Source organism: Rhopalosiphum maidis, chromosome 4 (genome assembly GCF_003676215.2).
Source record: "Rhopalosiphum maidis isolate BTI-1 chromosome 4, ASM367621v3, whole genome shotgun sequence".
Classification (NCBI taxonomy): domain Eukaryota; kingdom Metazoa; phylum Arthropoda; class Insecta; order Hemiptera; family Aphididae; genus Rhopalosiphum; species Rhopalosiphum maidis.
The window spans coordinates 14580237-14608175 of record NC_040880.1 but is presented as its reverse complement, the minus strand read 5'-3'; the positions used below and the strand labels follow the sequence as shown (position 1 = coordinate 14608175).

General features: G+C 29.1%; 1 long non-coding RNA gene across 1 annotated transcript; it reads left to right on the top strand.

Moving 5' to 3' along the window:
* Window positions 1–132: 132 nt before the first annotated feature.
* Window positions 133–27939, top strand: LOC113550157. The gene is made up of 3 exons (XR_003405001.1): window positions 133–184; window positions 27684–27752; window positions 27880–27939. It is a non-coding gene; the product is annotated as an uncharacterized LOC113550157 (long non-coding RNA).

The following is a 27939-nucleotide window of genomic DNA, read 5'->3' as shown; positions in this document are numbered from 1 at the left end:
TAACATTACGTGTGCAATATATGCTGACTAGACATTAAGTCCCTCCTACTTTGTCTCACATTTATTATTATAAGACTACGGTCAAGTACACCAATATCATGTAAAATAACGGTAGTTCTTCGCGATTACCATCACGCCCACCTGAACTCCGAGACAGCTCCACATTTTGGTAAACTTATTGTTCGTAAGTAATAATAAACTTGTATGTACTTATTGAAAATTATTAGACCTGCAATCTACATTTATTTGTAATATTAAAATCCTAAATATATACCCTTTGCGTTTCCGAGCTAAGGTTGTAATAATATATTCAAAAGAAACTAATTTCTTTCCTGAATATCCTATATTCAACTGCAGATCATCCTCGACCACGTTACAATATATTCGCATTGTTAATATATAATTTGTAATGACAAATAGTGTTCGCCAAACTCGTGTAAATGTCATATTAACATGGCCGTTGAACACAACGTTTAGGTTACTAAATATAATATCGTAGTGTCATGACAATCAAAAACCTTCTATACACGACGATCGGTTGTCGACCGTGTAATCACTACTCGAGTTATGTTGATTCACTCACCGTCAGACTAGATAACAATATATTATACGAATATTTGAGCTCCCACCCCGAAATTTTTTTATTTGAAATTTTTTTTTCCGGATACGTTACCGATGTTACGACACATTTCGCAACCGAAATACGATCAAGGACGCTTTGATTTTCCGTAAAATTCTGAAAAAAATTCCATACTATCATTGTTGTCCCGGTGATATAACTTCGTCGCGTGATAACGTATATAACGATCATCAGACATCAACACATACCAGTTTTAAATGGTATTTTATAAGACGTGTCTTATTAACAACATTATAATTCCAAAATAAAAATGACGTATCAACATTCATATCGTCAAAATTACAGACATAATTTATTATATAATAATATATGTATTTACATTGATTTATTATTTTATTACATATAAATTATTATTATTATTATTATGCATCGTTTAATTAATTAATTTTTTTAAAAACTTTACTGTTATACAATTAACTATATAAGGTAACGATGTGTTACTGTTAACACCTATTTAATATTAGATTTGGTAATTTTGAATTATTTCTATAGTCTACCTACAGTTCACTCGTTCAACGATTGGATTTAATTATACTTTTGTAGCATGATATTGTCTCTCCAAAAATGTTATGTATTTTCTAACGCAATTTATTATTATAAGAAAATTAAAAGGGGTTTTCAACGCTTCAACCGACATTGGACATAATACTAATTTCGCAGAAGTCCCGGATAAAAACTGAAGAGTCAATTTCAGTATTTGGAAAAATGAAGCCCTCTTCTGAAGCTCGTGCACACAAGTCATTCGTAGCTGAAATAGCTCACCTCCAATCCTTTTCACGCAATTTATTATAAATTCAAAGTATTTAAATTGTTTATTTTTTTGTTAAAATTTTCTAAAAATTTATAATTAACAGCAATAATATAATTTCAGAATGAAAGTCAAATCATCTTAAATCGATCTATTATTTTATTAATTTAAAATATATACATATTAAGCTTTATAATATGTTTTGAGTTTATATAGTAAATAAATAATACATAGTATTAAAAAAAGAAAAAAACCAAGAAACATTTGTAAAATCAAACATCAATACACACATAGGCAACTTAATATACACGTCAGCAGTACGTTACATATTTCTGTTATTAACATTGGATTTGCGAAGTATCTCATAGATAGCGTTACTCATTTTTAAATACAAATCAAAAATCGAACGCTTCACTGTTTTATAATAGTTGGTTTTATTCAAAGCACTTTTAAGCTAGTTATGATTTTATGAGGGCAAAAAAAAAAAAAAAAAAATCGAAATTACAATTATTGTTACGTTGATCAGAATAATATGTTTTCTTACATTTAGTGGGACACTTACTGTATTTACTACTGTTCAGTATTAATTTTGCTACACATATTCACATGATATTATTATGATGTACATTTTTTTCTGTTTATCAAAATATTATGTATTTTTAATACTTAAGTCGTCGAATTGTTTGTAATCGTTCTTTGTAATAAGAAAACATACATTTGGAAAACATTTTGGACACGAGTACAACATAATATATTACATACAACACCAAGTGTAATGTTGACTTTACGACTGTAATGGCTATAGATACTGTGTCCATAGAAAGTTGGAAAACCAACAGAATTACACGGTAATCATTAAATTATATCATTTTTTTTTTTATAATATTATGATTGCCGATGTCAATATATTATGATCACTTGAAAAATGACAGTAATTAATTTAACATTTTACTTTTAATTAATCGTTATAGGTGTTAAATTAATTTTTAATCCTCGACTGTTATCATATACTATGCATTTTGATTAATACTACCTCCCCAAACCCGTTCACTTTCTACTCACGCTATATTATTAATATTATTATATTATATATCCTATGGCGGCACACGACATAGTACAAAATAATTAGAGTGTAAATATAAAAGTAAGTATTAATATTATTTTAACCGATGGGGAAGTATACATAAGATAAAAACGTATAGAATTAAGTAAAATTAATTTGGGTAATATAAATGATTTTAATTTTCGTGCAAGGACATAACATTTATAGGTATATTCAAATAATAGCGATTGTGAATATTTTTGTGAATTTTCTAAAATCAATACATTGTTATATTATCTAATATATTTAATTTCGGAGCTCTGTCGTGTAAATCATTATTTACAAAAAAATCATAGAAAAGTGACTAACTACTAATAGGGAATAATAATACTTATTTTTTTTAAAAAACAAAGGCAGGCAATTCAGGATCCGTATGAACAAAAATTAAATTTGATAATTTATATTTACGGTGAAATAATCTACGATATTTCGTTACACGTCAAAATTAATTCAGCACTAACATAAATTATATCCACTTTTTTCTGTTTTAATGTTTTTTTATAGTTCTTCTATCGTTTATACAGTTTTTATTTATGTCTTGCGTAGTTTTGTTTAAGTTAGTAGTATCAAATTAAATTGAAAAACCACACGAAATTAGTTGTAATAAATAGTATATAAAAAAAACTCACATTTTATCTATGAAATTACATTTTTGTTACTTAATTTTATTATCTTATCTGTAGCGGTTGTGGTTACGAAGGTGGGACACTTTTGAATTTTACTTCTTAATCGATATTGAATTTCTTCATTTAATTTGAATACATTAGTAAAATGGTTTAGTTTAATGTCGTAGCTCGTAACTATTTATTATAAATTTAATGTAACCTGTTACAATTTAAATAAAATTATATTTGCATTCAGGACTTCAAAAAGTTTTTTTATATCATTTTAACGGAAATATATTTTAAAAATTTTACGATATCAACAAATGAAAAACGAAAAAAAAAATGAGTACCATAAAAAAACAAATCAATAAACATGATTTAAAACTAGCAACAGTATGTAAATTAAAAAAAAAATAGTTATAGTTAACATTAATAAAAATTATGTTTCTCCATTTTTTACGCTATATATTTAATTATTATGTCATATTACTTCGTAATTCTAATGAACATTTCAATTTCATTAATTTTTATTTAACCTTTTGGGTATGATAAATTCAAAGTTTTCTCATTGTATTATTATATAAGAAATATTTTATTTTATTTTTTTTATATATTAAATATACTTGTTACTTATCACTTTATTAGTATATCTATTGGTAATTCAACTAATTTACTTATGTTTAATTTCATATATGTTTACAATTTAGTTACCTACATTCGAGGAACTTTTTATTAAACTTTCAAGCCTCGATTATGAAAATTGCACGTTTAAAACATTTCCAATTGCAAAATTATTTGTAAATTTTCAAATGCACATATAATTAGATTGCACCTAAATTTTTAAGAAAATATTTTTACATATCAATAAGAATAACTTATTTTAACCTTTTTAAAATACGAATAAATACTAGATTCAATTTATTTTATCTGATATCACCCTTGATTTATAATCGATTTATCAACTAATTATTGTGAATACTAATATAATATAATAACATTAAAAGAGGTTGGCAAGTTGGTTTCGCTCTGCTGTATATATTAGAGATGGAGAGTATAGTTCACTATAATGGAAGTGTTAAATTTGAATGCAATGACAGGTATCATTGTACACGAAAATCGTTTCTGAAGGGAGATGATTTGTCAGTATAGGATAATTAGTAGGATACCTATATTATATTATTACTTATACAGTAAATTTTTACTATGCCGAACGTCGTTATCTCGAATTTTTTATAATCTCGAACTACATTAAAATCCCCTTGAAACTATCAATACACTTAAAAGCGTTTTTTTCTCGATAACTCGAAATAAAATTAATTGTTTTTCGTTATCTTGAGAACACAAATAATATTTGTATTGCGGTAAGAACAGAAAATTGAGTAGTACATTCAGTAAAGTAATTGTGATTTCACGCGTTGCTAGTCAATATTTGCAGTCATTCGTACGTTATAGTGAAATATAAGTGTAAATTAAAAGACTTTACAATTATATTCATACAAAGACAAAAGAAATATTAAACAAACTTCTAAACACATTTAAAAACAAAATTATTTATTCTTTATTGTACTTAATTTATATTTATGCAGTATTAACTAGTATTTTAAGTATTCAAATGATTTACCATTTTTTTAAGAATTTTAGTAAAATACGATATCACAAAGTTTTTAGTATCTCGAACTTTTTCCTGTTCCCCTCGAGATTCGATAAAACGAGAATCTACAGTATTCAAATATTGTAATTTATCGTTATTTTACTCGATTTCGTAAAAAATAAATTTCATACGCTCATAACATTTTTTCTATATTGACGCTGGAGTTTTTTTTTTACAGTTTTTTGAAGAAAAAATTATGGAGAACCTTGTGTTGGGTTTTTTAACTTTGGATGTAAATCACAAAAATTGTATTAATTTTCCTTGCAAATTTTCGTGATTTTGACATATTTCGTAAACATTTGCACTTTTAATGCTTATAAACAAAATATGTGACGATTTTTGATTTTTTTTTACTACAATAAGAACAGCTTATGATAAACCTTATATTAAATTTTAAAGATTGTTTGGAAAGCCAAATTTTTTTTATCGCACTTAAAGAAAAACAATTTAGAAAAATCAAAAATTTTAATGGTCTATAAAAAAAGATTCTAATTATTTTGAAATTTTTATCATAAATAGATAACGCTAATATGAACATTATTTAAAAATTTTAGGTAATTACAATGATTCGTTTTTGAGTTACAGCAAAATCAAAAAAATGATTTTGTCAAAAAGTGATTTTGCGTAAAAATTCCCATTTTTCCATTACTTTTTCAGGGTTTGCCTGGTGCTTTTGAAAACTACTGAAAATTGTTTACTTTTGATCCCTCAAAATACCAACTATAGATTGAATATTCTTTTCAAAGAGGGGCTGAAGTCAAAAATCAAAGTACATTTACTATTCAAATACGTGATAACAGTCACAAAAATAAATAATGAAAATAAAAAAAATACACATTGTAAAATGAATACATTCATCGCTCCGTTCAGAATCTAAAACACATACTTAATTAAAAAAAATTTATATATATATTAATCGTTCTGCTTTAAATCTCAAGTATAAATTATTACATCCGTTTAAAGTTTAAACTTGTAATAAAATATTTGAACATTTTTTTATTAAAAAGATTATTAGGTACATTTCTATATCTACATACATGTAGTATAAATACTACAAAATACAATAATTAGTAAATTTGGTGACGGAGAATTTACAATGACAGAACAAATAATGGCTAAGCACCCAAATAGTGCACTCAACGAGTGAAACAGATACTAAAGTATACCTTTAGTTCAACAAAACACGGAACTATGCAAAACAAATAGTCAAATACGCGTAGAATTGTACCACGTTGACCGCATAATAATATTAAAATGTTACCTATTTGGCTATTTACCTACAAGGTCAATGCGATGGAAAGGAGACACTAACTTGATAAAAATCACGAGTTTATCGATTGAACAATTTAACGCGTAGTATAGACGAATTGTAAAATAAACTGTTCGTCATGATATCCGGGTATCAACGTAATAATTGTGGATGTCCATTTTTCAAAAAAAAAAAAAAAAGTAAAATCATAGCGGTTTAAACAATATAACCACAGAATAGATGAAATTTCGTAAATTCTGCGGTAATTATACATTTTTCTTAAATCGTAGTGTCCCGTTCCGATTAATACACCATACACTAGCTACGGGTTCTATGCGGAATTCGAATTCACCTTATTTTTTATGCTCACAGTAAGTTATACCTGTACATCGTTGTTAATACCTAGCCCGCCGCTTCCGGTATTCGTTTCCATTCCATTGTCTTCCCCGCCCGTACAATGAGGTGAAATCGTAGGCAGAACGTTTTCTGAAGTTATCGCACATTTCACGTGTTGCATATACAAGGCGGTGGCGGCGATGACAACGGTGATAATTTGAATCTGCGGTCACGCCATTATATTATTATTATTTCTACTGTCCGGAAATTTCATCCGATGATATTTTTGGTAAACTATTTCATACTTTTATGGGTAATTTATAAATATATAAATATATAATATGTTATCACGTTATGTACATTGTTACATAATATTATTTGATAAGAAATATAGACCTACATAACGTTAAAAATAAACTTAAACGAGATGATAATATTTGATGAAATCCGTGACTATTAAATGTATCGAAATGTGTATCAACATTGGCTACTAATCTGCGGTGATGTGGTTAGACTTACAATGTGGAAAGAGTCTTAATCTAGTAACTGATTCAAATATAAAAAGGAATTTTAGAAAAAATTATTACGACAGAAAAATTTAGTTGCCGTTATAATGCCACAGGCTGTATTAACTTTCCTGGTTAAAAATTTGTTTTGGATTTCTTTTCGATACACATATGTATACGGATAGAATACTTTTTAAATACCTACTTAGGTAACGAATTGTCCGATATTTCTTCTATACAATTGAACTAACTCAAATCGATAAAATACAACATATTTTATAGTTAATCGAACATAATGCATTTACTTGTATCTATCAATAATGTATACATTATTTACATATTTATTTATTTAGAATACCATTACTGTACATATACTAATAATATATACCTGTTGTATAACTATACCTATACGCGATTTATGTTAGGAAGTCGATATAGTGTTATATCATTATTATTATTATTATTTCTACTGTCCTAGTAACAAATCTACTAAGAAAATAATTAACAAGCAACATTGAACGTCTGGCTTTTATCTGGCGGTAGGTAACAAGAATGTATCAGACGAAATTAATTATAGGAAAATAATTTTTTTTTTTCGAGAGAGAAAGATAAATAGTTTCGAAAATGCGATATCGGCGTGTACTGAAAAAGTATTCAGAACATTTCAATAGAGTACAACCGACTGCGGTTATCTATCGAACGCGTATACCGTGGTCGCGGTGTGAACACGACGGATAAAAAAACGCGAATGACGTCGTTAAACGACGTTTCGGTATACCTGGCGATTTCCAAACACGGTCGTCGCACGAACAAGGCGTCTCGCGTAACAACTAACCGTGGCCGAACGGTGTGAATTTGTCTTTTTCACGTGCGGCTAATCAATCGCTTAACGCGCCGCACAGACTGCATTTACAACGCCGCTGCAGTGGCGGATCCGCGGAGAGACCATGTCGACGGCCGACGCGTCGCTTGTTTTTCGCCCCCGCGAACAACTGGGTCAGTGTACGGGTAGTTAATTAAAACTCCGCGCAACGCGTTCGACGGGCGAAACGAGTTACCGGCACACTCGCCCGGGAGCCGCAGTACGTATACGAAGATCTGTACGCCTTTACGACGCAATTAATCGTAATAATATATCAGCTACAGATTAAACCGATCGACGTGCGACGGTGTAAACAATTATATTGAAATAATTGTTGTTCGGTTTGGAGAGCGACCACTCTCGACCCGCGGTACGCGATTTTAATAATATTGTTTTTCACGCGTCCATATTATCATCACGACGTGACGATGAATAAATTCGGCCGATAGACCGAATGTTTACCCGTATGGTGTATAACAATACGAATAACGCAATGCATTGCATAATTATACAACAAAAAAAAAAACAACTTAAAGAGTAAAGACGGCAGCGTGTAATGTACCTACTTCAACACGTTACACGAATTAAATGTTCTTTTTCAAACGTGAACGATTTAAACGGCTTATTACCGGGTAAGCGGTAAACGACGAATAACGTACATTTCCTGAAAAATTATTATGCGGACATATGCAACGACAATGACTGATGCTGGTTTTAGTATACGCATCAGCGAGCTGTGGTACACTTGTTAGTTGTTATTAGTTTCGTCCGTCTTTTCACTGTTGTCTTTAACTGGGTCAATCGAATTTTACTTCGAGTAATTAACACCGTATCGACCTTAAAATCGTTGCACGCGAAATAATGACATTGCAACACCAACCCGGTCCGGCCTTGATGTATGAAATAAAATTTACAATTTTTTTTATAAATTGAGAGTGTAAACCCACCTGTATATATAATAATATATAAATACATATTATTATATTAGTGTATGTACATGTCCCGCTGTTCCAGAGTGTAGTTTGAAATTTCATAAATTTTGGTTTCATTACCAACTTACAAATACGACGGTTTTACATCAACCGCGTGATTATTCGTTCTGGTGTTCCCAAACGATGGATCGCACGTATATATTTACAAAATTATAAAAAAGCTATATCGCATTTATCGCATTTCAATTATTTTATATTATCGCACGCAATTTATTCTTTTCGAATAATGCGTAAATATGATAATATTAGATATCAAATATATGTAGTATTAATAACAATGAAAAATAATACAAACAAACAAAGTACTACAAAATTTAACAACGTTTAACAAAATGTATGTTATAGTAAACAAGTAAACGAGATATACGACTATAAAAGCTATAAACAAAAAACATTGATAAAATATATAAATATATGTTTACAAAGAAGTAATAGTGTACGACAATGCCATAGCGAGAACACAAGTAATAATAGTGTATTAAAATATACGTAATAATTATTATATATTATAATAATTAATGATTAAATATTGTAATGAAAGAGAATTTTGGTGTTGGATTTTTTAGCTCATCGTTTTATTTTATAGACATTTAAATCTCGGATTAGAAATAACAGCCGTTTATTGGCGTAAGTATTTTTATACCGTAAAAAACAATAATAGTTGGTAGCTATTTGAGGTGGATTTTTAAAACAATGACACTTATAATTGTTTTTGTTATTATTACAATTTATTACCTACTTGGCTTTGTGTTAACGTTGCATTTATTTTTAGTTCGATCACGGTTATCGTCGTTCATTTACTTATTTTTATGTATTCACTCGTATGGTCGTTGGCTATAGACAATATAATATTATAATACAATGTTATTTTATCATTTAATAGTTGTGCCGTCCGTGTTATAACCAATACGTTATCCGCATTTACGGTGCGTGGTGCACCGGTTCGTGGTTGTCGTTTAATATAATATAGTCTGGCGGCGGCGTTCGCTTTCGAAATCGAATTCCGACACGTTCGTGGTGGGATTTTCATTTTCGTTTTTTTTTTCCACCAGTTTTTCGGCCAACCGCTATGTTAGAACTGTGTATTTGTGTGTACGTGTATAAAATATATCGTACATATTACAATACGATGCGTACAGTAATATACGTACCAAACGGCGATAAAAAGAAATCGCGATGACGCGTCACAACTACGAGAATTACATTATACATATTATACTTCAATTTTTTTTTTTCAATTAATAATGAATTTATTCTAATTTTGATTTTTGAAATATATTATAATTAATATACTCTTAAAGATTATATTTTAAAATCGTTGATCTTTTTGTAGAAATTGAAATGTCTTGTGATGATACAAACTTTTTTTTTTTAAATGAGAACCCCCTTCTCCCTTTTTATTGTAAATTATATGGTAGCTAATTTTTATAAAAATATTTTGTTAAACCTAATTCGAAATTTCAATGTGCAGTTTTTCATTTATTAAAATTTATTACGGAAAAAAGTCCTTACAAAAATATTAACGTAACATGCATTATTGGATTTAGTGTTCATATTATATTGGAATTATGATACATGCCAAGAGCAATCGATCAACCACAAATAAACAAACAACAATGTATTTAATAATCATAACTTGATAGGACTTTATATTTAATATAGTGTGTAGCTATTAGAAGATAGTGTATACAATGACGACCAAGAAAACATGCGGGGAACACCAAAGACTTACAATATACATTATATAATATTATGTATGTATTATGGGGCTATAGGTAAATTGGGTCCACAATAATTTGTGTTTATTTTGGAAGCGGTAAGTTGAGTCCCAGGTATAAACTATTGGCGCAGATAAGTCTAAAATACTAAAAACTTAAAACTTAAATATTTTATATTCATATAATTTACTTCCGAATAATTATGTTACAATAATTCTCTACGTTGTATTGCATAGGATGTATCTGTTCTGGCCAGAAGCATATAATAAGTAGTCCATCGCCCAGACATCAATTAATTCGACACATCAATAGATAAACAAAACTTACATAATTTTTAATTATTTATGCTATTTGTTGTTTATTTATAACACGCTATTAAAAAAAAAAACCACATATATTTTAATTTATACCATTTATACAATATTATTTTATAATCATAATAAATTATAAAATTTGACGTATACTAACATTTTTTTTTTGGAACCCAATTCACCAATCCTTCATATTATATACTAGCTGTATAACTCGACTTCGTGCGGGAAGAAATAATAAATTTAGTTTATGGTACTGTATATCGGTATATTTTGATCTTATTATGCCTCAATTTACGGACATATTAGTATAGGTGTACCTTCCTTTGTAAATTAATTTTACCAAGATAGGCAATTCACCCGTAGCGTATTGGATACAGCACATTGTATATATATTTTTCTAAGGTGACCAGATAACAATGCATGGAAGTCTCTACATATTATCATAATTTTACCTGTAATCGTTATATCAACATGTATCAACGTTAATTCAAACGGTTTTTTTGTTTTGACTTTTTTTTTTTTTACTTTTTGCCATCATTCTATTCTGTTTTTTTACATTTTTCATCCCAATTGGAGGCTAACATTTATTACTTATTACGTTCAAACTATCGTTTTTATTGCTTAAATGTTTTATTTTTTTGGTTGTTATCACGTAGATTAAAATAGTTCATTGCGGAATTAATGCAAAAGCAATTTTCGTGGCGTCGTTTGTCCAAAATGGCAAATAAAAAGGTTAACACAGTAACACATTACTGAAAATTTTTTGAAATTTATAAACTTGATGCGTTTCGTTCTGACAAATCGCAATATTAATTTTTTCCAATAAAACCCCATGGTTGGAAAAATCAATTTAATTTAAATTCATTGTTTATTTAAGTACATAAATATAACATGTTATGATTTGGGTTTAATTTAATTTGTGTTATTTATTTATTTACTATAGTAGAATTTGCATGCGCCCCGCGCCATTGCGCGCCTCGGGGTGTTCCCGTCGCCGCGGTTTGGCGTCTCGTGATAATATTACAGTCGTGGGCCAAGCACAAGCGATGGCGGTAATCATTTTATTGTTATATTCATTGTTGTTATTGCGGTAACGCGTAACGCGATTAATACAATTAGCGTGAACGAAAAAGCGGTGGCGACGCGCGGCGGCTAGTTTCGGACAACGGCAACCTAGCCCGGCGGCGATACTGCAATATTATAATATATAAATAGAGAAATCTGTATTATATTATGTTCGTTGGCTGTTGTTTCGGTTCAGTTAAATATGTTTCGCTAATGAATCTCACGATCGTCGTACACGTGACAATAATAATAATAATAATAAATATTCGAATCGTTTTTGTGGTGCATACCTATACCTACGTAGGTACACACTGCATAAAAAACAAACATCGCAGTTTTGCTATATTAATCTTGTTATGTCGGACGGTTGTGACGGTACGACCATCTTGGGGGGAGGGGAGTCGTCGTCGAAGTTAGAATGTTATTTTGTGATCGGCGAATCGATTTTTCAATTGATATAAAAACATAAGAATGTCAATTCACCGAAAATCGATTTTCTTTCTTATCTAAAAATTATTTTATTTAGTTAATTGAATTGGTAATAACTTATAACAACGGTTTCAGTAATTAAAAAATAAATAAAACACGTATCAGAGTTATTCTCAATTTTGGTAAATTTAAGATTTAATATTTGCTATAATTTTTAAATATTTTACTTATACTGTATATGTCTATGTTTATTTTTGGACTATTTCTTTCTCGTTTTCATAAAAATTAACACATTTTGTTAGAAACACTAATTGACTTCATCAATAATATTATATTTTTTATATTACTCTCCATTTCTACCATTGTATGATACATGGCGATTGAATTCAACACACGAATGCCCCTATATTGCCTACCCAAAGCACCGTCCAGAATGTACACGTTCTTGTATGTAATTACGTAATTCATAGGCGCCGACTTTTAGATATTAGAGTGGGGGCAACCTCCTCTTCCTCTATTAAGCGAAAATAATTCTGTAGTATACTGCAATTTGCTGATCAAGAGGAGTAATTAACGGATTGTCCGGTAACCCTCTTTTAATTATGGGTGTAAACTAAAATATTATGCATGTATGTTATTTTAATTTTATATAATAAAATCAATTCCGGGAAAAATTGAAATAACAGATGTATTTTTAGACCAAATATAAAACCAAATAATAGTGAGCGATCTATAGTGTTTATAATCATATTATTTATGTAATATACAAATATACAGTCGTCGATGTTCTGTCGTTCTGATGAATATTTTCATGTCATAATCTGGTATTTTAACTAAATATTATTATTGTTGTATACAACGGGAGCGAAATAATACTTTTGCCCCCATTAAATCAATGCACGGGGGCGATCGCCCCCTTTGCCCCCGTTGAGTCGGCGCCTATGTCGTAATAATAAAATTATTAAATAATTTTTGTGAACCACTAGCTACGATAACAGGGCGTGGCGGAAAAAAGGAAGGTGGCTTGTTTAGTAAGATGACGTCGGTAAGTAAACATATTATTATGTGACATACATTTCTTAAACCTATCGTGTCAATGAAACATCGTAATACATTTGCGTTACCAAAATTAGAACATTCTAAACTTGAATTTTTATCGTTAAACCTAAATTCATCAAAGAAAGATTATTCTTATTTCTTAATTCTAATTGTAATATTTTTTGTGAAGAATTTACCGTATTTAATTTAACTGAATACCTAACCTAAGAAAATACAATTTTTTAACTGCTATTTTCGTAAAAATATATACATAATACCAATATATACCAATATTATTATACTCTTACAGAATAACTAAAGTTTTAAAATATATTTTGGTCGCCATTAAATTATGTTTTACCATTTATTTAAATTAATGGTTTTTATATGATATGTAATCATGTACGAGTGGACAAGTTTTGTCTAATAGTTAATGTTATTTGTCGGCGTGGACAATAATTATGATATGATGCTAATATCACATATGATATATTATACAATATCCGCAGGTATGACATTCTGGGGAAGATTTATGTGGTACTTAGTTTACGAAATCCCGTTAAATGTTTCAATACATTTTACAACCGATATTAAAATGTTTATAATGTAGGTATTTACTGAATCTAATTTGATTGTAAATTCAAAATAATTATCTAAATATAAGCAATATAGCCGTGTATAATATAGGTTAATCTATCGTTGTGTTAAATTGGGCATTAGCCATCGTCGTTTAATTTTCATCGGTACGAATAATATATTACATATTTCAAAACACACTCTCCTGATCATTCCACACTTAATAGTTTTATAAAATAATGTATAAACATTTAATTTATTTGAAATCTTCTGTCATCAGTTAGCAGTAGAATTCAGTTAAACTAAACCTATAATTATTTGTTAATTTTAAATCATATAAAATCGTCATCCGGACTGAAAGGTTGAAATAAAATTGTGTTTCTCAACACAATTTTTTTTTAAGCTATATTTTTTGTGCGTTGAACAATATTCTTAATTGATAGATACTATTAGGTATACGACAAGTTATAATGATAAAAGTTTAGGTATCTATCATTGTATAAATAAAATTAATACAAAATTGTGACTACATCAAGTGATATTTTTGAATATTTTTCAGACACACAATAATTAAATAATGCATATTTGGTATCGTTTTTGCCATGTATGGGATATTTAAGAGGAAATATCTTCGTATCGTATCGTATAGTATTTCACAAAAATACCTGAAAACGGTTAAGTATGATAAATATAAGATTAGAGAAGTACAAGTCAATTTATCGCCAGTGCAAAATACTGTATCGGGTGATATTGATAATAATATATTTATACAAGAATTTAAAACTGAATAAACTGAAATTAATTATTAAATAAACAATAATAAATGACGATTGTTTATTTTTTACATATCTACCAATATACCATAGAGATTAATTTATTTTTCCTAGTAAATAATTTAGATTTATTTATTATTTAAAAAACAATTCAAGGAAAGTAGATAACCGTTGTCGAGTGTACCTCATCATTAACTAAATCACTATAATGAATATTTATGATTTATTTTATAAATATTTATTTATATTATATTTTAATTTGTTTATTATTATTTATTATTTAATATTTCATGTGAAAAATAATGTAGACAAAAACAATTATATCAATATTAATAGGAATATCAAATATTTCGATACTTTTAAATATTACGGTTTATATCTACTTTCGATCTCAAAATGTTACTTTAAATAATAATAATTATTGAATATATATATTATATTATTATAGTATTTATGAATATACAAGATCTTTATTTAATGCATTGAGTTTGTTCTAAAAGACTCGGATATCTTGACAGTTTTTACCTTTTTGGAATCAATATTATTGTAACATCCACAAGCCTGGATTAGGGTAAATTAATATTGGACAATTTTCTCAGATTTTTTTTTCTACATTATTTTATTTAATGGTTTTTAATAGAATATTAACATATTTAATAATATTATATTTAAATGACTTATTGTGAATAATGCCACCATTCAATAACTATTACTTTTTATTTAGCTAACACATTTATCATTTTAAGTTTTAACTAATTCTTGAACAAAAATGTTTTAATCCGGATATGTATTCACATTTATAATGTATTATTATTATTATTATAAATCAGCTGTTTAACATTCAGATCCGAGATCTCGGATTCATTATTATAGTATAGATATAGTATATATATATTATAATTTACTATATACAGGATGATTCTTTTATCAAACAACTACTCATTATTTCAAAAAGTATTAATGTTTTTGTAAATATTTTTTTACATAGTTTTAAATTGTTAAAAAAATAACGTTTTTATTAAAAATTTATATTTTTAAATATTTTTTATCCTTATAATTTTTTAAGTGACAACATAATGTTTTAATTTCATATTCCAAAGTAGAATAATTTTTTGAGTATTTTGGTACATACAATTCGAATTTAGGGTGAATAGTTTATGAGTTATACTTATTTAAAGTTTAGACAAGCAGAGTAGTGGACAAACCTTTTGCGGGGTAACCCCGTACCATTCCACTCCGCACAACTAAACTTTAAATACGTATAACTCATAAACTACTCGCCCTAAATTCGATTTTTATGTATCAAAATACTCAAAAAATTATTCTGCTTTAGAATATGAAACTAAAAATCTGTATTGTCATTCAAAAAAGTAAAAACTTAAAAAATTATAAGGATAAAAAATATTTAAAAATATAATTTTTTAATAAAAACGTTGTTTTTTTAACAATTTGAAACTATGTAAATAGTTTCATAAAGCTTTTCAGAAACATTAATACGTTTTGAAATGATGAGTGTTGTTTGATAAAAGAATTATCCTGTATATATAATATTTACTACCACTACAAGTTATCCATAAAAACATTATTAAATAATTTAACAATATATTGTCTTTTTTTGTTATTTTCCATAATTATACATTATTTATATACAATGATGGTTATGTGGAACAAATCGAATAAATATTATTTGTTTGTTATAATATTATAAGCACATAAATACCTAATTATTAAAATTAGTATCATAATATTATACATAATTATTGTGTAGTGTAATAAAAAAAAAACCAAAGTTATTTAATCTATCATATTCACGATATATTTGTTCAATGGGTTTATTTCAATCATACGAAATACAACTGATTGGGATTTTAAAATGTAAGACGAGAGCATAATTGGTATTGAGGGATATGAAAATTCAATAATTGTAGTAAATCAGAACAGGCGAGTATTGATTAATTTACGAGTTAGAACGTAAATCAAATATCGTTAAACTTGTGTCTGGAGTCATGATAATCTTAATTAAGATTTAAGACTAACCCGAATAGTTATGTTGTTTGTATTATAAGTAATGTTTTTAAATCAAAATCAAAGAAAATGGAACTAGACGACTTGGACGAGGGACACTTATAATATTAAAACGCAGACGTAGTTTCAAAATTAATTGGGGAATGGAAAGTACATCGTATAATGAGTAATCACTACCTATCGCATAATAGGTATTATATTATTATATTGAAGTTTACATGGGCGAATATCATTTTTTAATTTCGTTAGCCGCGCACAGTATAATAATATATCAATTTGAAATAATATGATATGATGCTCGACTTATATCCTTTTGTATACGTTTAAATTGGATCCGGAGGCTACGCGTCGTGTTTCTTTATTTAAATTCGATTATCAATACCAATAATATAAATTGATAATATTAATTATAAGTTGAACGTGAATCTTCGCGGAAGGCCGGCAGTCATCGATTAATTAGATACACAACGGAAAGTAGGTGACGCGTATTGGTGTTTTGTAAATATTCAAATTCAATGTTGTATAGTCGAAGATTTGAGCCAGCCTAGATAAAGATGTATTATTGTTATTATTATTATTGTTAACTGTATGATGCCAAAATGTCGAACATCGATTGTTCTAATGACGGGCAGCACTATACGGAGTATGTTAACAAAGACCAGTATTACAACCGTATTTAATGGTATCTTAACGATAAAAATATAAAGATAAAATAAAAGACCAGGATCAAAACATTAAACATAACAATTAAAGCACTGTTATCGAACAAACTCTCAGGCTGTAACAAATTGATACACGAACTAATTTCTTTCTGCCCTTTTTTTTTTTTTTTGTAAATACTCATAACATAAAATAATCATTATGATATGAATATGGAACTATATAAAGCTTAAACGTATACGATTAAAATTTGATCCGTAACAAATAATAAATAAAAACTACGTGTTATTAATTTAAAATATATTTAAAAAAATTTATTTCAGAATATTATGTAAAAATAAAATTAAGAACCGCCATCGCGGGCCTGCACGTAGTGGTATGCGCAAACACGAGCCGTCCTAAGCTTATAACATAATCTTGTAGTCAAATCTTGCAGTGATAATAATCGATTTGAATATTTATCACACGCTATTTGTTATCGGGAACCAATCGTCATTAAAGCGCGTCAACTCTTTAGTGATTGTTCGTGTAGTCCTATGATAAAAGATCATCGAGACTAGGACGCTGGCCACAATAACGGTGCGTGCGGTGAACGTTTTTACTATCGCGGTACAACAGCTATTACGTATCAGTTAGATTTTGCGTTAAAACTCTGCTTCGGTGGCTGTTTATGACACCATACTCCATACACAGAATGTTTCAAAAGTGTTCATCCGATTACAAATTTATATGGCTCGGCAATCGTTAGCCGCAGGTAAATTACCCAAGTACTAATCGAAAGATAATTTAAAATAAACTTGGTTATCTAATGTTTTCATTAGTATATGGGTCGTTTACTGGTGGCTAACGTTTGCCGAGCTATATAAATTTGTAATCGGATGAAGACTCTTGATACACTCTGTATACCGTATAAAATCAGCGTACATCTATATAGTTTCGTCGTACCGAATGTTCCGAAACCGCGCATTATTCCTAACCCGCCGACGGCGTTCGCGTGGGCGTGATGGGTGGTGGTGTTCGACCGCGGACCTAGCGTATTAATCAATCTGATAAATGATTAAAATATATTATATACGAAGCGATTTTTTTCTTGCGTCTCGCGCGTGGTAGTCGGCCGGGTTGCGCGAGATCGACCGATTTTTTTATTGATTTATTTATCGTAGGTATACAGTGGGTATATGCGTATCATATATATATATATATATACGCATCGGCGTTATGAAAATATCGAAAACAAATAATTTATGAACATGCGCTGACACGCGTAGTTGGTTTTAAATAACTTCTGTGAGCGTTACAGGTATGTTTTATATACTTATCGTCCGCCGCCGCCGTCGTCTCGTTAATTACGAAAACTGGGCGGACGAACCGGCGGCGGGTGCAGTTGGTGAATACGTGTAACTGTCAGTTCGCGTTATTCGGCAGTCGAACCAATAACTGATAATCCGGACGGACGAATATATTATATTTTATAATGTGTACAATATATGTACAGTCTGTGTGTATGGGCGCAATTATTGCCAAAACGAGCGGTGTCGGCGAGTGCCGATGAAATTGGAATTTTCACTCGGCCTGCAACTGGTTTAGTGTATTATACGTTATTATATTTAAATATTTTTTTTTTCATTTCGAAAAGCTATCTCCGAGACGATCGCGACCGGTAACGAAAGGCCGACTGGTTTTACCAAAACGGTATTCGCTGCTGCCCGCAATTATACACATCCGTAAAATACTATTATGTACCTAACTAAATTATCTAAGGTACATATTATAATACAATTTATCTACCATTTTAATATAATATTATATACACAATCGAAATACTGTAACAATAATATCATTGACGCTATTATGTATACCTACCTGCGTGGGTATATATAGTGTACACGTTCGAATAGTTTACGATTTCGTTAAAATTTCGATCGACTGCGGTGGTGACGGTCGTAAACAAATCGCCAACATGAATTTATCGCGACCCAAGCCCATTAATACGATTTTTTTTCATCTCAGATTTAACGATCCGAGAAGACGTTTAACGGGTTGCGGAACAGATCGCCAAACGCACGATAGGAAAATTCGCCCGCGATGTAGGCAGGTATATTATATACCAAATACCTATTATACGAGGTAATTCATTTAACGACAGACATTCATTATTTCAAAAAATACTAACGGTTTTGAAAATATTTCTTTAACATAATTATTTTAGATCGTTAAAAACTAACATTTTTTTGAAAAAAAATTATATTAATCAAATTTAGGACCGTATTAGTTTATAAGTTATAATTTATAAGTATTTAAAGTTTAGATCAGTGGAGTAGTTGATAGACTTTTTGGTTTTGGGTGGTACCTTTTATCACTTCGCTCATCAAAACTTTATAAATTAATAGTAAGAAAAATAGTTTTTTTAACCATTTATGAATAGGCGAAAAATATTTTCGAGAATGTTATTAATTTTTTAAATAATGAGTGTGTTACGTTGAATGGATCATCCAATATACATATACGTATAATACGTATTGTACGTTATGCGGCTGACAGACGTATTGAAATGGCATTGAAGTTAATAGTGCGGCGTCGACGGAAATGTTGTCGAAAACCAAATAGAGCGTATCGCACGCAACATATACCGTGTGTGTAATAATAATAATAATAATAATGCATATTATACTAATATAGTTGTTGTAAGACGATTAATTTTATTGGGGTGACGTATTTGACAAGGTGATATAGTTAACCGGATGTAGAAGACCAAGTTTTTGATCACCGCCTGCGGAAACGACGAATGATAAGCAAAATATTCATTATAATAATTAACTGGACCATGATGAATTCTGATTATCAACGATCGTATCGATCGTTCATGTTATACCATACAGAAATAGAACGAAACATTTAACTATTTTAGTAATATAATATAATTGCGTGCAAGGACTAATGAAAAAAGGGTTTAACACGAACAGACTCGCTCGATTGATTGTCGATGATCGAATAACATATTATTTTTGGTCGAAATAATTATATAACACATATCATCATATTATAATATAGTATAAAGTATATTATAGATCGGTCAGCTCAACTAACAGTTTGTTAGTAATTTTTTTTTTTTATGTATTTTTTTTAAAACCAAAAAAATGTTTATTCAGATCAACAGAGATTGTGTTACGAATTTTATTGCACAGAACGAAAAATGCATGATTGCGATACCCACGAAAACTAGTTTTGAGACGGTCGGGCGTCCGTGAAAAAGTTTAAAACATAATATACTTACCCGTGATTCGCTTTCGATCGGTATCTCGAATCGTGGCTATAGGTAGGTATAGGAAATGGGTATTCGGTTAGGTGGTACCTGCCTAGGTCCCGGTTCGATAACCGGCGGCCATTTAGGAATATCGTGTCTTTTTTTTCTCGACACGTGTACATAAGATTTTACTTTCGCAAGTCGTCCGGTCCAACAATCAGATTGTTATTAAAATACTATGTACAACAATAATACAAACAGAGTCGGTATAGGAGCCGTTTTGCAAAACCGACATAATTCGGAGTGTGTTAGGTAACAAAAAAATATCATCGATTCAATTTTTAAACTGTTCTGTGCATAACTCAACTTTTTTTGATACCTATATTTATTCTTTAGTCATTACTCATTACATTCACATATTTCTACCAAACACGCGTAAACTTCGACAGCTCGCGTCAATTATTATAATATATTTGTTACGAATCCCTTTGATTTATACTCGAACGGATTGTTGTGGTTTATTTAAAATCAATAATTCTTGCATTATAATGTACATAATATTATAGTACTTATATATATATTATCCGCAGTATAATAAAATAATATTAAAAACTACAAGAGGTTACTATGTTAAACTGTTATACGGTTTTCAACGAAATTCTTTGCCATCAGGGTCAACGATTGCCGCCACTCGACGTATTATTATCCTCATATTTGATTTTTCGTTGAGGCAAAAAATAAATTATACTATTATGCATACCAACCTGTTCTGCAATATTAGTAGGGCGGCGGGTACGTGCGTTTGCATAAAGGCGAATGCAATAACAATTAATAATTAAAATATATAAGTGCATGTGCACTGCGGACAACGCCCGGTCGAGTTTTCATATCGAAGGTTTTCGATACGCTTGTGGTGTATTCCGCGCATAAATGACGTAAAGAAAAGAATCGAAAAATCAATGTTATGTTAAATTAAATCAATATCGTATTAGTACGTTATACACAGTTTGTGTATGCGCGCATAACGTTTTACAATTATTTTAATTATCTTACACTTTTTTTTTTTATTCCAGTATTATTGTTACATTCACACATTTCCGCCGTGTGTGTGTGTGTGTGTGCATTAATCACGCGTTTCACGTTCCTTGTAAATATTACGGTTTTGTTTTATCATTATTTTATTATAACGTGTCTGTCGATACTTCCTGGTACGAATTTTCTCGTCGATTTCTCGTTCTTTATTTCAATATCTTCCTTGGAACGTTTCCACGCACGTGTTTCTAATTATTAGTGATTAAAAAAAAAAAAAAATAAAAATAAACATAAAAAATACATTTATTTCCAATTAATCACGGTGGTCGACAGAATGTCCGTGTAGTACAAGTATACGACGATAAACACGGCCGATTGTCACAGTGATATTATATTCTACGCAACACGCGTACAGTTCACATCGTCTTAATAATTATATTTTACAAGCTTTACCCAGTTCGAATAGTAATCTTGTAATTTTTTTTTTTCGAAACGTGATTTATTTTTAATTTTTTTTATAACAACTATCATATAATAATAATAACACCTATGCATATAATATAATATATACTCTAACCGATGACTGTATCGTAAAAACGCATATGTCAGATAACGTTATTATATACCGGATAAATATATACATTCAAACACACTTCTCGTCGAATGTGTGATATTATTTATTAGTACTACAAATTAAGTGTGAAATTTAGTTTATGATATTTTGTTTTTAGAAAATGGGTAGTACGGTTGAAAAAAAAATCAAGATATTATACTCTGCTGCGATTATTAAACCTGCACCGTACATAAGATGGAGACACACAGAAGAGTTATAGATTTGAAAGTAATAAATCATTATAGTATAAATTCTAAAAAAAATGCTATTTGTTGTATCATGATAATTATTATAATAGCTAGTTTTATATGTATATAGGAAAAATCGATTAAAGGTGTTATTCGAATATTTGTAATTTTAAACGTGTGGATTTTTTGACTAGCATAATGTAATAAACTATATTTTGTATTATTTGTTAAACAAATGTAAAATTCTAAAAAAAAAAATATTTTTTCTCAACTAGTTTCATCGTAAAATCTGCATTACTATACTATGATATCACTGAAAAGTTAAGTATATAAATTAAAGACAACAATGTTATGTACTATATAATAAATTACTTAATGACATATATATATATATATATATATAACGAATATTTTAATATATATATATATATATATATAATATTAAGCTACTAATCTTTATTGTAATGGTACTACTTATTTTTTCAAATGATTAATAAGGTTATTGTGAAAATTCGAATATATGCTTAACAATTATTATTTATTTTTACAATCTAAAAGTGTTTAACTTTCAGTAATCGTAACATTTTTAATCACTTTCCATTAAATTTTTGTATCAAATAAAATTGATAATTTAAAAATAACTTAGCCAGTAATGTAATGTAATACAATTATTGTGACCTGAGTAAAATATTATGATACGTCATAGTTTACGATATCACCATATATTTCAAACGCCCAACAGAATATAACATAATACCCATACGTAAACGGGCATACTGCTCTTTATTATTTTTTTTAGTAATTCATTCACGTTGCATTTCCGTATAAATGGCGAAACCGAGTATTCACTGCAGTACGTAATTTTTTAACGTTCAAAGTCATTATATTATAATAATGATATATACCAACACCGATTTCCACGCGATGTTTATACCCAGCACTATTCAATAATTTAAGACCGTCGTGTGTGGACAATAAAATTGTTATTAATAACGCCGGCGGGCAATAAACAGGTGTCTCGTGAATTTTCTCTAGATAATTTTCACACACGTCGAATTTAGACACGCGTTGCAGAGTTACGATAGTACATTTTGGCAGAACGCATGTAAATTGTAAAACACATTATAATAATACTATAATGAGGATCCTTCGACGAGAGCATCATACCCGTATTTCGTATTATACTATACACTAAAAATGTTTCGATTTGGTCGAGCAATTTACATAGACAAAATACATACATTATCTAATATGTAAACGAATTCAGTACACGAACACGTCTGTTCGGGTGTTAATAAGTGATTCTAATTTTTCACGATTGTCGTTGAATAACGCTACGGCGTTCACGCGTTTTAACGGCCCGCCACATTATTATATTTTATATACATTGCGATGTTCCCGAAATCGAAGTCACTATAGAGTATAAGTAGGAAAAATAATAATATCGAACTACGCATTCTAGTTTACCGATAGGATTAAATAACACATTAAACGTGTTTGTGTATCAGATTTAAAATCGAAAAATCGTAAAAATTAAACACCTGCGCGTAGTAATATCATAATATGTGTACGTTTTATATTTTACTACTAGACCATTCGAATGTTGTATTATTCGATACATATTTACGTATGTATACATTAACTATCTATCCAATGACTATCACAACAAATGCGGATCGCTCTGTTTAGGGATATATCATTATGTGATACAAGGTATACCTATATAATATGTCATATACTGCTGGGTGTTTCTGAAGTGAATAAATGTTTATTACAACTAGAATGTTTATTTTTACATTTAAGATAAATATGAAAAACGCAGATTTTGATGATAGAAAAAAAAATTCAAAAAAATCTTCATTACAGGGCAATCGCAGTGAGTGCGCGTATCACTAGTGACCCCATTCAATTCAGATACACTCTGTATTACTATAATTATTAGACTCTGAAATAGTAAAAAAAATATAAAAATACTGTTAAATACTGATCCGAAAGTCGTATTGGTATCACAACGATAATCTCGCTTGGTCTATTACCGAGTTTGTCGATCGACGCATAAATATTTTGAATTCTGATCGCGTGTAGGGGGGCACGAAATCCACTAACCTGCACGTCGGACGCGGACCAAATCACATTACGTGACAGACACTTTGCAATTTATACATCCTTTCGTTTGCTCGAACGTCGCATAATATAATAATATATTACACGCCGTATGTTTTATACCTCATCATGCGAATATTCTAATATTATATCGTGCGAGACCGCGGAAAGGCGAACGCGCGTCCGCAGCATCACGTTTTCCGTGTAACCGGGACGACGGGACTCGTTATACAATTTGTTTCGGTGAAAAACACAATATTTTTATATACGCAATGGGCGGAATGAAACGCGCGTCCCGGACAGCCTCAGTCACACAATAACACACGACAATAATATATGGGGAATACATTATTGTTTTATAATATATATTACATTGTGCGTCACGTGTCCGCGTTTACCACGACCAACCTATATGATACCTTCCTATATAGGCACAACATTGTGTAGAGGAACAGACACGACGGTTGTTTTCAATAACGATTCCACGAAAGCATATTATATAGGCACTGGTTTTAGTAGAAATGTGTACATATTTTATTACAGTAAAGTTACCAGATTTCTACAAGAGACATCTGCTTAAAACAATTTGCTGAAGTGAACTTCACCAACCGCTGAAGGAAAATTTCCTCATTTCGAATTCGGTTCCAGAAGAAAATGTTCTATAACACAAAAAATCATCCACAGATAAGTCGCTAATTTTTCTTAAAAAAAAAGAGTGAAATGTATTCTTTTATATTCCCGGACATAGAGTATACATTTAATCGTCATAAAAAAATAGTTATACACGTCACGCTTAAAACAAACATGGTTCTACGCAATAAAAGTTTGAGTCTCAGTGAAATATTCAAGTATTAAAGATTTAAGATAAATTTAAAATCTTCGAGTAAATCTCCAATGCAGCTCTCTGCTATATATTCTTATTTAATTTTCAGTTTTGTTAATAAACATTATCGAAATTACTACTGTATTTCATGTAACTTTAAGACCTATTTTAATTTTGTCAAAGTGTATAGGTTTAATTGATATTTCGTATACAGTAAAACCGACTGGGTTATTAGTTTATAATATTAAATCGGTGTTACACATATTTCTAGAAATAATACGGTTTAGTGTGTTGTTGATATGCAGTTATATGTACATTTTTCAGTTAAATTCAGGAGTGCATTTAATTCAGATTATAGATATAGTTAAATTTTGGATTGTTATAATTACAGCAAGACTATCAAACAATCGCATAATTGAGTAACTATTTATTATATTTTATACTTTAATTAATTTAAGATGTGAAATTTGTTCATTTGTATTAAATTAATTAATCTGTGGTTATTGTTAAATCCTTTGTTTTCGATAAAATATTAATTTAAAAATAATTAAGTAAATAATAGTAAAAAAACCTTATACAATTAAACTAGTATAATATAAGATTAAGTACACACTAATTTTTTTAATTATACATTAATACAATAATCTATAACCTATTAATTCATATTAATTCCCAACCTATCTTAATTACCTATGCTATTATAGAAATTGAAGGCGTAATATTTTTTTGGATTATGAAAAATAAAACAAATTTAAAAAATATTTTGTACACGACTTGCACCCCGAAATAAAAATTTTGATTTGTGGGTACACGAATTGCGTCTAGCTTTATCCAAACGAATACACCGACCATGAACTATGTCCGGCTATTAAATTTTTTTAAGTGAAGTTGATTCAATATTTGTGGATAGGACTTTTAAAAGTTTCCTAAAATTGTTTACCCAATTTTTACAATAGGTAAATGGTATCTATTTTTCACATTTGGAATTGGTTTTAAACGAAAATTAGATAAAATTATATATTTGATTAAATTTATTTTATCTCAATTAACTGTGCAGTGACTCAAATTTATTTGTTTTCAGATTTATTAACGGTATGATTGAATTCGATCGAAAGTTAAAATCAATTTCAACCAGTTTGTTGATCCAACAGCGTTCATTGAAAAAAAACATTGAGACATATTTTTAGTATCATTATTTGCATACTTTATTGTATTTAGATCCGTACGCATTTTCATAAATCCTTGGAAGACTATATACATTATTTCATCAACACACATTTTGCCGCCATTTGTTTTGGATTTCGTTGTTACGAGCTTTCTGTGTTTCTTCCTTCAAAACCTACATACCAGATTCCGGACATTAAACGATTTTTAGAAATGTCTTCCTACCGAATTGGTACCTGTTTTCAACCAATGGACCCACATTGAAATAGTTTTTTTTGATGGAAAAAAACACGGTTGTTAAACTCCGAACTAAGTAAATTATTAAAAAATGTACTCTAGGTTACGGTCCATTGCTTTTGGCTTTCTTCACATACAGTTTCAGCAATTTACTCATCGGCTTTTTTTTCATGGTCAAAATTTATTCATTGTCCAGTGAACCTACAGCTGTAGATGTCAGGCAGCAAATATTTACTTTCATAATATTTGCACAAATTGTCATATTCATGTTGTCCGTTATCGTGTGTGTTTCGTTAATAGACGACCGGGTAACTAGTATGATGAATAGTATGATTAACTTAGCATCCTTTCTTCGCCGTGTTGATATATATATATGTATATTATTATACTATTAAATATTATGTCCAAAATTAAATAAGAAGAAAATAAATAGTATCGTATAAAAGTTCCGAAATTCTAGGTACCTTGCATTTCGTTTCTGATATTAAATTTAGAACTAAATGGCTCAAAAGAGCCAAATGTAACATATTATCTAAAAATGTATTAAAATTCAGAACATAATATTATTTTGAGTTATACTTATTATTCATTATTAATATTATATTATAAACTATGATAAATGCAAATAACTATAATTTATACCTTATAGTACTTCCTAATAATTTTGGACTAGTGACAAATTATTTAAATATTTTTTTTTATCTGAAGTGCTGCATACACTTTAATATCACCACATTTTTTCTTTAATCATGCATTTGCTATATTCTGGTTTTTGAAATTTGTATTTTTTGAATAAACACGAATATACGGTATTTCAGAATATTACGGACAGTTTATTATTAAATTAAGTTTTAAAGGCGATATTTTAAAATACTGAACTTTCTCTTATCCTATGGTGACACCAATAAGTTATCTTTTTAAACAAAGGATGTTTTCATATCCCTAAATTGATTTTTTTTTGGTAACTAATTTGAAAAAATATTTTTACAGCGAACGAAGATAATATCATATCTACGATTATACCGAATTTCAAATTTACATACGGACGTTAAACTACAAGTAAAACTTATTTGTATTAATATATATATAGTTTCTAATGGTTTAACACAAAAATATATTACTTAAATTACAAACAACAACATTCATTTTTTGATTTGTAATTATTAATATTATTATAACTATTCAGGTCAAAATGTTTATGAATCAAATTTCAGTTTTTGAATTCGACCAAATTACAGCTTTTGGA